At 35.3% G+C, this 9,574-nt stretch overlaps 1 long non-coding RNA gene and 2 pseudogenes across 2 annotated transcripts; 2 read left to right on the forward strand and 1 right to left on the reverse strand.

The window, feature by feature from the left end:
* Positions 1-320: 320 nt before the first annotated feature.
* On the reverse strand, positions 321-2,754 carry LOC143587694 (GDSL esterase/lipase At5g33370-like; annotated as a pseudogene). The gene is made up of 5 exons (XR_013144944.1): positions 2,348-2,754; positions 2,116-2,238; positions 1,130-1,371; positions 792-1,043; positions 321-696 (listed from the first exon to the last, which is right to left on the reverse strand). The product of XR_013144944.1 is annotated as a GDSL esterase/lipase At5g33370-like (transcript).
* Positions 2,755-4,491: 1,737 nt separating this feature from the next.
* LOC143587693 (uncharacterized) lies at positions 4,492-6,987 on the forward strand (annotated as a pseudogene).
* A 21-nt stretch (positions 6,988-7,008) lies between these two features.
* LOC143587695 (uncharacterized) lies at positions 7,009-8,031 on the forward strand. The gene is made up of 3 exons (XR_013144945.1): positions 7,009-7,098; positions 7,302-7,368; positions 7,617-8,031. It is a non-coding gene; the product is annotated as an uncharacterized LOC143587695 (long non-coding RNA).
* Positions 8,032-9,574: the final 1,543 nt, after the last annotated feature.

The following is a 9,574-nucleotide window of genomic DNA, read 5'->3' on the forward strand; positions in this document are numbered from 1 at the left end:
AAAAAACACATGCCTCACGTGCGCTTTTCTGCCTAAAAACCGCACCTCACTTGTGCTTTTTGTATTTTGGTCGTCTTGTGTAGGTTTGCGCTTTAAAGCGCGCTTTTTAAAACCATGGTGGTGTGTTTATGTTTTCATATGTCACGACGTTTTACCTTTTTTACATTTATGTTAGTTTCTATATACTTGGAAAAAGAAGTACTTTTATATATATTTCATAAACAGAAATTACTTGGAAGATTACATACATGCTTATCATTAATTTGAATATGAAACATTTGTCTTTAGCATCTTCCCATGAGATTTTCTCTCTTACAAACAATAAAAGTATTCAACAGGAACTATTTAATTTGCACAAACATGTTTAATTAAACACATAAAAAAACTGAAATCAAGATCAACTTATAGTGCATGGATGATCATACACGTTGAGTCTTATTGATTGAAATATATGGTCACTAATTAATTCTGAGCATCTAAGGCCAACATGGTGCTTAGATTCGTCGGATACATGTACTCACTCGAGCCGGTCATCATCTGCTCAACGATAATCTTGTTGGCTCTTTCCGACAGATGAAAGGGGTCCCAAAATGCATACAAATCTCTATTGGGGCATAAGTTCGACAACTGCGTGCATAGACCGAGCCCATTGTATGGTCCTTGTCCACAACATGCTATCTTCAACGACAGAAATCCTGCGCAAGTTAACCGAACCATCTTGAGTTAAAATGCAACCGCAAAGTGTATAATATATAGTTATTAATCAGAAATGGCCAAATGGGGTATTTATCGAAAGCTCTCGGATCAGTAATGAAGTTCGAGTGCATTTTCTTGGAGTCCACGGCTATAAATACATGACTGCCTATTTTGTTGTTGAGATCATTTAGCATTTGATATAGTTGCGGGTTAAATAACTCTGCAGCCTGTTGAAGTTCAGCTGCACATTCACCATTTCGGCTGCGTTGGGCTAGCTCAGCTGGGACACACCCTAACGGGCCGGTTCCTGTCACAAGAACCCGACGGGCTCCCAAATTATACAATTTCTGCAATCAAGATATATAAGGCTTATTGTTTAAGAAAACTAATATTACAAATGAGCATATATTTATATATATGTTTATGTGCATACCGTTAGGATCTTTTTGTATTCGGATATGATAAAACGGACATAGTTAGGGAGGGAGTATTGTTGAGAACGGGCCGAGTTGGGGATCAGATAGTAGTTATTGACAAAGTCGTTTCCACCAAGCGTCATGAGAACAAGGGCGTTTTTACGAGCTTTTTGGTCTGGCTCGCTCCTATGAGCCCACTTACTCGTTGTTGGTACTCTCTAAAGTATTCTAATTGCAATGGCATCCAGATTATATTTATCTGAAAACATTGGTAATTCAATACATGTCAATCAATCAATCATGCCCAGTAAAATCCCACCGACAGCAAAGCTACAAGTAGGGTCTGGGGAGGGTGGGATGTAGGCACACCGTACCTCTATCCAAAGGAATAAAGAGGTGGCTTCCAGAGAGACCCTCGGCTCTAAGTACATGTGTATGAAGCAAAATAAAGGAAATCAAAGTTTAACAGTTATATAAAAACTACTACTAATAATAATAATATTAATAATAAGATCATAGTTTAACAGCTATATAAAAGCTAATAATAATTATAATAATAATAATATATGTAAGGGAAATACCATTATGGTATGTGACCTAAATAAGTTAAGTCTAAGCCCTAAGGTATTCAATTCTCTCTAAAAATCCTTAACTTTAATTCTACTTCTCCACAAATTCCTATCCTCAACCATGTCCTCGGAGAGGTTTAGGTCTATCAAATCATGCCTAATCCTCTCATCCCAAGTCAATTTCGGTCGTCCTCTACCCCTCCTCCCCTCTATAGTAATGTTTTCTACGGATCTAATAGGATTCGTCGTCTGTCTTCTCTTTACATGTCCAAACCATCTCAATCTCCACTCTTTTATCTTGTCTGCTATGTTCGCCACCCCTAATCTCTCGCGAAACACAACGTTTCTTATTCGGTCTAATTCAATACATGTGTTATAAAAAAAAAATTTAGGTTCATGGTAGAACATAAAATGTAAGTTGGAAAAGATTATACGAATTGGACTCCGGTGTCATTAAGTATTCCAATCCCCGCTGAAGCAAAGTTAGCGCCAACGAGTAGTCTATGGCCCCTTAGTTCTGGGCTCAAGTACGGCAATGTGGGTTCCGCGTTCATACGCTGACTTAGAAAATTCAATATAAGAGAACTGTAAGAGCCATATAAATATTTGTACATGTTCTTTTCATTATTTAAATTGTGAAAATATGTAAAAGGGTATTTTAGGAACTTAACTGATAAGGTCGGGCATGTTGTAGCCGTTAGAGAAACGGCCCGTTGGTCTATGTGTGGGATAATCAATGCCATAAGGAGGCGAGTCAGCCCGAGCAGATGTAACTAAATAGTTGTTTCCGTTGTCAACTAACTAGTCTCCAAACACAAAAAACGCTCGAGCTGCAACACTAGGGAAAGTAGTTACTAGTACCGAAACAAATAAGATTAAGGTGAATGAAAGACCATAAAATGTAGAAACAGCCATGAAGTGTTTTGTTGAAACTATTGGCTGGTAATACTATGTATGATCATGATGTGAAATGTACGTAGGTAATCGATTATTTATATAGTGATCATCTTTTCTAAACTTTAATAATATTATAAAATGTATGTAACTTTTAGCTAGCACAGTTGTAAAGAAGTACCATCAATGATGCAGCGTAATTCAAATATTGGTGGACAGTTGATCTAAAATTAAATTTGTGTTACAATAACAACAATAATAAAAACAATTATTAATAGAATAATAGCTGAGGTTTATCAATTGTAAACAGTGCTAATAATTAATAATGACAAGCTTGTTGGAAATCAGACCCAATATTCAAACATGAGAACACAATTTTAAACAACTCGTTCGACTCTTTTCTTTATTATAATATAATTGAAAAACTGACCACACATAAATTATTAACTCTTATTAATCTATTTATACTAAACCGAAAACCTCAACCAACTATGACTCGTAGTCTTGAACTTTCTTCTTTCTCGGTTTAACCATTTAGCCCTTTCACTTATAAACTATTAGGATTAACCCTTCAAAACTCATTGTGAATATATGTAAAAGGTATACTAGGAACTTAACTAATAAGGCCGGGCATGTTCAAGCAGTTAGAGTAACGGCGTGTTGGTCTATGTGTAGGATAATCAATGCCATAAAAAAGGCGAGTATTTAATCGCTTAATACATTAGCACATATACTCGTAATCTAGCTTAACACGTTAATACGTATACCCGCAACAAATACAACTTATATATTTTTATATTAATGATAAATGTATACCAATACAAGATTAAACGAGGAATTTATTTGAGAGTGAGGAACTAGGCCGGTTTTTAATTAGGTTGCATCATGTGATGGAGATATATGAAAGTTGTGAAAAGTAGTTAAGAGTGAAGTACCACCAGAATAAATTGAATAGGTAGTGCATTAAACTCACATGCATCATGCATATACTTATGTTTGTTGAATATTAAACCAATCCTATGAACATCTCGTGAAATATTTGCTTTTAGCTTCGGCTTCTTGTCTGGTGCCTTTTTCAACCCCCACCCATCATAAGAATTAATTATCGATCAAACGGTTGCATTTGGGGTTTTAGTTCGATTAGAGCCAGAACTTTATAAGATGTCCCGATAACAGGATATGACTTGATGTGAAGTTAAACGGGGTTGCGTTTGGAGCAAACGAGTTCAGGTCACAAACAGGTTGAACCCGGGAATTCTTTTTAATGGTGTCTCACTTGAATATAGTTTTCCGATTTGGGATGAACCATATAAAATGGGCTAGAATGGGCTAGTTAAAGCGTCACGTCATTATCATTATAAATTACACTACGCCACCCCCTTTGAACCCTCAACATTCAACAACACCCGGCCTTATAGCCGAAATTCATAAATATTTTTTACAAAGTTGTTAAACAAATATAATAATACTAAACGTAAAGTATATTTAAAGCAAAGTTAAACTTTTTTTTGAATAGCCAACGAATCATCTAAATGTGCTACGGACTAAATTTATCATATCGGGATACACTCGTCTTCCGATTCGAGAAAAACCCTCATCTAAAGCCAACGCTTGTGTACACTCGCCCGAAGGCACGTCAGTGCAGTGAAATAAAACTCATTCAATTCGAGGATCCAACTAGTTAACACTACATACTCGTCTAGTCTCACATCATTGACCGATGCCGTCAAAACTAAATGATTGAAACATGAATCAAACCTGGATCACATAAAAGTGATAAAACATCTTACCACTGCATAACAAGCTCATCGACAAAAATTAAATCGAAATACTCCTTTAATTTTTAAACAAAAAGGTTTTAAATCTAAAAATAAAATTGAATAAAAAGGCCGAATAAAATGTGCCAATCAAACCAGACCCGGATCAACTCGTCACGATTCACGAACCGGCCTGTTCACGACACCTTGACCGACCCATTTACCCGATTAAATCGACAAACTTAAATCAACTCAAAACCCACAATCCGCTGTAACTAGGGTTTTACAAACAATGACATTACGACAACAATGACGCCATTAAACCATCCACTTCGAACTCACCTTGCCGTCCACGTGTCCCGTAAGTTCTTCAATCTCAGTCGTACCTACTTTCAATCCATTCATTCCAATTATCGCAAACTCAATAATATCACAAAACCCAAAACCCTAGAAGATGCTGTTAATAGCTTTAATCGTATGACTTATTCAAACCCAGTACCCCCAATTCCACAATTCACTAAAGCCTTAACCTTTATTGTTAATATCAAACATTACGCCTCTGCAATTGCTTTAATTAAACAGTTTGACTTTTTGGGAGTCAACCCTGTTGTCCAACCCACTATTTACATCTTCAACATTGCAATTAACTGTTTCTGTCATTTGAAAAAAGTCAGAGTTTGGGTTTGCCGTGTTGGCGAAAGCCGTTAAGCTCGGGTACCCAACCGATAGTGCTACTTTCAATACGTTGATTAGGGGATTATGTGATGATAATAAGCTGCGTCAAGCGATTAAGTTGTTTGATCGGGTTATGGAAGTCGGGTTTAAACCGAGTGTTGTGACGTACGGGACGTTGATTAATGGGCTTTGTAAGTCGGGTGATACGCGTGCGGCAGTTGTTTTGATTAAGAAGATGGAAATGTCGACTTGTCCGCCCAGGATTATTCAGTATAGTAATGTTATTGATAGTTTGTGTAAGAGTGAACGGTTTTCGGAGGCGTTGAAGTTTTTCGGTGAAATGAAGGAAAAGGGTGTGTTGCCTAATGTTGTGACGTACACGTGCTTGATTAGTGGTTTGTTTAGTGCGCGCTCGTGGGACGAGGCGCTCGAGTTGTTGAGTGAAATGCATGCGCAGAATATTTCACCGAATGTGCACACATTTACGGTTTTAATGGATGCGTTGTGTATAGAAGGGAGGGTGATCGAAGCGGAAAGTTTGTTGTCGTTGATGATTCAAAGAGGTGCGATGCCGAATACCGTGACGTATAATTCACTTATTGGCGGTTACTGCTTACTTGGGAAGCTGGATGTTGCTAGGAAGTTGTTTGACTCCATGGTTGACCGAGATTACTGTCATTCGGTTATCAGTTACAACATCTTGATCAAAGGGTACGCTGAAAGCAAACAAATAGACGAAGTGTTAAGTGTTTTTCATGAAATGAGTAAGGAAGATATTGTTCCTAGTATTGTTACATACAACACTCTTATACTTGGTTTGTGTCTCGTGAACCAACTTGAGGACGCACTTTTGCTTCGTAATGAAATGAAATCTCATGGTTTTAATCCAGATATATTTACTTACAATACACTATTAGACGCCCTTTCAAGAATAGGAAACTAGATGAAGCCCTGAAGTTGTTTGACTCTATGGTTGACCATGGTTGCACGCCTGCAGTTATGAGTTACAACATCTTAATCAAAGGGTACTGTGAAAATGAAATAATAGATGAAGCTATGAATATGTTTCGTAAAATGTCGAAGAATGGTATCGATTCTAACCTAGTTACATACAACACTTTAATTAGTGGTTTGATTCACGCGGGCCGACTTGAGGAGGCTGGTACGCTTTCTTCTGAAATGAAATCACGTGGTTTGAGTCAAGATATTTTTACTTTCAATACTATGTTAGATGCCCTTTGTAAAAATGGGAAGCTAGATGAAGCGCTGAATATGTTTAACGTGATGGATGATGATGGTGTTGTTCCTGATATTGTCACGTGCAATTGCATGATTGATGGTTTGTGCAAATTTGGAGAAACGAATGATGCGTATGGGATCTTTTTGAGTCTTTCTGCTAGAGGCTTGCAGCCTAATGTTCGTACATATAATATTATGATTGATGGCTTCTGTAAAGTTGGTGAAGTTGATAAAGCAAATACATTGTTTATAGAAATGAAATCGCGTGGTTTGAATCAAGATATTTTCACTTTTAATACTATATTAGACGCCCTTTGTAAAAACGGGAAGCTAGATGAAGCGCTGAATATGTTTAACACGATGGATGATGATGGTATTGTTCCTGATATTGTCACTTGCAATTGCATGATTGATGGTTTGTGCAAATCTGGGAAAACGGTTGATGCGTATGGGATCTTTTTGAGTCTTTCTGCTAGAGGCTTGCGGCGTAATGTCCGTACATATAATATTATGATTGATGGGTTCTGTAAAATGGGTGAAATTGATAAAGCAAATACATTGTTTATCGAAATGGAAGCGAATGGTTGTCGTCCTGATGAGGTTACATATAAGATAATGTTGAAGGGATTTATTAAAGCAAATGAGATCACCAAGGCTGTTGAGTTTGTTAACGGGCCATTTAACGTTAAGTTTTCGGCTGGTGTAAAGAAGTTTGCCAAAAGATTGTTCCGTGCCAATGGGTTAAAAGTTTTTTCTTACAACATACCAATGAAAAGTTGATACCTTTGCTTCCATCTTTTCAAATATGTGATCTTTCAATCCAAAAGTTGATTTTAGTTGTGGGCTGTGAAAGTAATATGTATAGATCATTATGTAATCTCAAAAGATGCAAAGTTGAATACAGTGAAAGACTTATTTGACCTTAATCAGGTATCATTAGTAGAAAACGTAGAAATCTTTTGATTTTCTTTTGTTAAAAGGATCATCATTCGGCTTCACATGTTTTAGCGTAATTTATTCTTCAATCTTCATTGCAGTTATGTGTTGCTGAGAAGACCGAAGAAGATGTCCCATTCGTTAAATGTTACAGTTGAACAAACTAAGACCGATACCCTTCTCAAGGTTGGTGTTCAATTTGAGACATTTTAACATATTTACATGTCATATGTTGCGTTGTTATGCTCAAAAAGCATATCTCAAGTGACGAGTGTGTTGGAGGTTGATCGCAACGGTTACAAAGTAGCCACCTCTGTTCTTAAAGACCATTTTTAAGTAAATGTGATGCAATCCCATGGTGTAGATGTTGTATAGTTTATTTTTATCAAAATAGTTTATTTTCGTTGATGATTGCAAACCGCGGTTATTGTTAGGTTACATGTGGAAACCAAGTAGTCCAAAGTCAGAGATTTGATGTCTGCCATTTACAATGCAAGTCAAAAGCCAATTGGTGCAATTTCCACCCTGTCAATATTTGGTGAGTACAATCTCAAAGTTCTTTACACTTAACTATTTTCTTTTGGGAAATTGGCATTGTAAAAAGAAATTGAATACAAGCTTTTTAATGGAGGATATTAAGTATTATGTTGTTTTATTTTTTGAAGTCCAACTGCAGTCTTACATGAAGTAGATGTTGAAATTCTGAACTGCCTGATAGTTGACTTTTTTTTTTCCTGATCTGTCATAGGGTGATTTGACTATGCTACATTAAGCCAAGGTTCTAGTTACTTATTTTATTCATACATCAAAATGCTAAATAGCTAGCTAGCTGTGTTATATATGCTTTAATCTAACAAACCAATGTAGTTAAAATAGAAATTAACTCTGATTTTTGTTCTTATGTTGCTTCATTATATTTGTATTTGTTTGTTGCTGTCATGTTTTTTACTCCCTTTGTGATTATAGTAGGATTATTTGCCACCTTATTTGACAAGATGATTCAAGCAGGAACTAAATGCTCTTACTGTTACATCGATATACTATTATATGTTTCTTTCAAGTTATTTGTATTTTGTTTTACACGATTAATGGCTCCTCAAAAAAGCATGCCATTTTATTATACTATAGTTCTTTTTTGTTGCATTTTATGTTCTTGCATATAAGTAACATGTGCATTTGTAGAGAATCAATATAATAATAACTTTGATGCTGTTAACTTAGTCAATGCATATGTTACCTTTATAAATGTTAACTTAATATAGAGAATCAATTTAATTAGAAAGAAGTGAGACCACATTATCTATTGTTCAAAAATAATTGTGTCGTATAAACTCTTTCTCTTACTCTATATGTTGGATATACTCTCTCTCTTACACGACAGGGCAACACATTTTTTAAACAAATAATATTCTGGTTGACCTGTTTAATAAATATGCCGTCTTAGGCGGACACAACTTGTTTTTTAGTGTTGGGTTCGGGTCGTCTAAGGTTCTGCCTCCCCTAAATTAAACATAATCCCTAAGGATATGGATACTAGTAAGCCATCAATGAAAAGGGAACTAAAGGACACCCTACTTGATGTCCTTTGTTAATTTTTAATGGGTCATTAAAATTTGGGTTTATATATGTCACACACCTTCATCATCCAACAATAATTTTGCTAGTAATGGGTCTTATCAAACCTGGATAACGCTTAAACGGGTTATAATATCTCATTTATTTGTTAAAACTCTTTTATCATCAAACTCTAATTTAATTTTTCTGTACTTGTTCTCCGTCGCCTGTCTATCATTCCTACCACCTGTTAACTTCTGATTAGGCAATTACCACCCACCATCATCAACCTCTCCTATCATGCATCAACCACCATCGTCACCTACATCAACCATCCCTTTGTTGGATTTCTCCTGAATCACCATTATGAACAGCTCATGAACGTAAACGAACATATACCAATAAATGTAAATTAACACAAATAAACATAAACGAATATAAATAGGCGCATTTATAGAACACAAACGAATAAATGTAAAACATTAAGTACATGATTTATTAAATATTTCATCCAAAAATGAACGTAAATGTACTTAACCAAACATAAAATCAAAATAGTCTTAAGATATTATAAACTTTCTTGTAGTAAATTAAATTAAAATATAAAAAATTATATATTCACAATATTAGAAAACGACAAATATAAAATTATAAATATAGATAATTTTATTCTCATGTTGATACGTCTCTTATTCTCATGTTGAACGCAACGCTACTTAATTTTATATGAATTTCATAAATACTTTAACGTAAATATTAAACAAAATGTATAAGAATAAAAAATCAATCATTTTTATATATAAAAAATTAGGTTCAAGTTCATTATTTTTGGTTGATT

This window comes from Bidens hawaiensis, unplaced genomic scaffold, assembly GCF_021521415.1.
Source record: "Bidens hawaiensis isolate Kalapana, Puna unplaced genomic scaffold, B.hawaiensis_p1.1 tig00035838_1, whole genome shotgun sequence".
Classification (NCBI taxonomy): Eukaryota; Viridiplantae; Streptophyta; class Magnoliopsida; order Asterales; family Asteraceae; genus Bidens; species Bidens hawaiensis.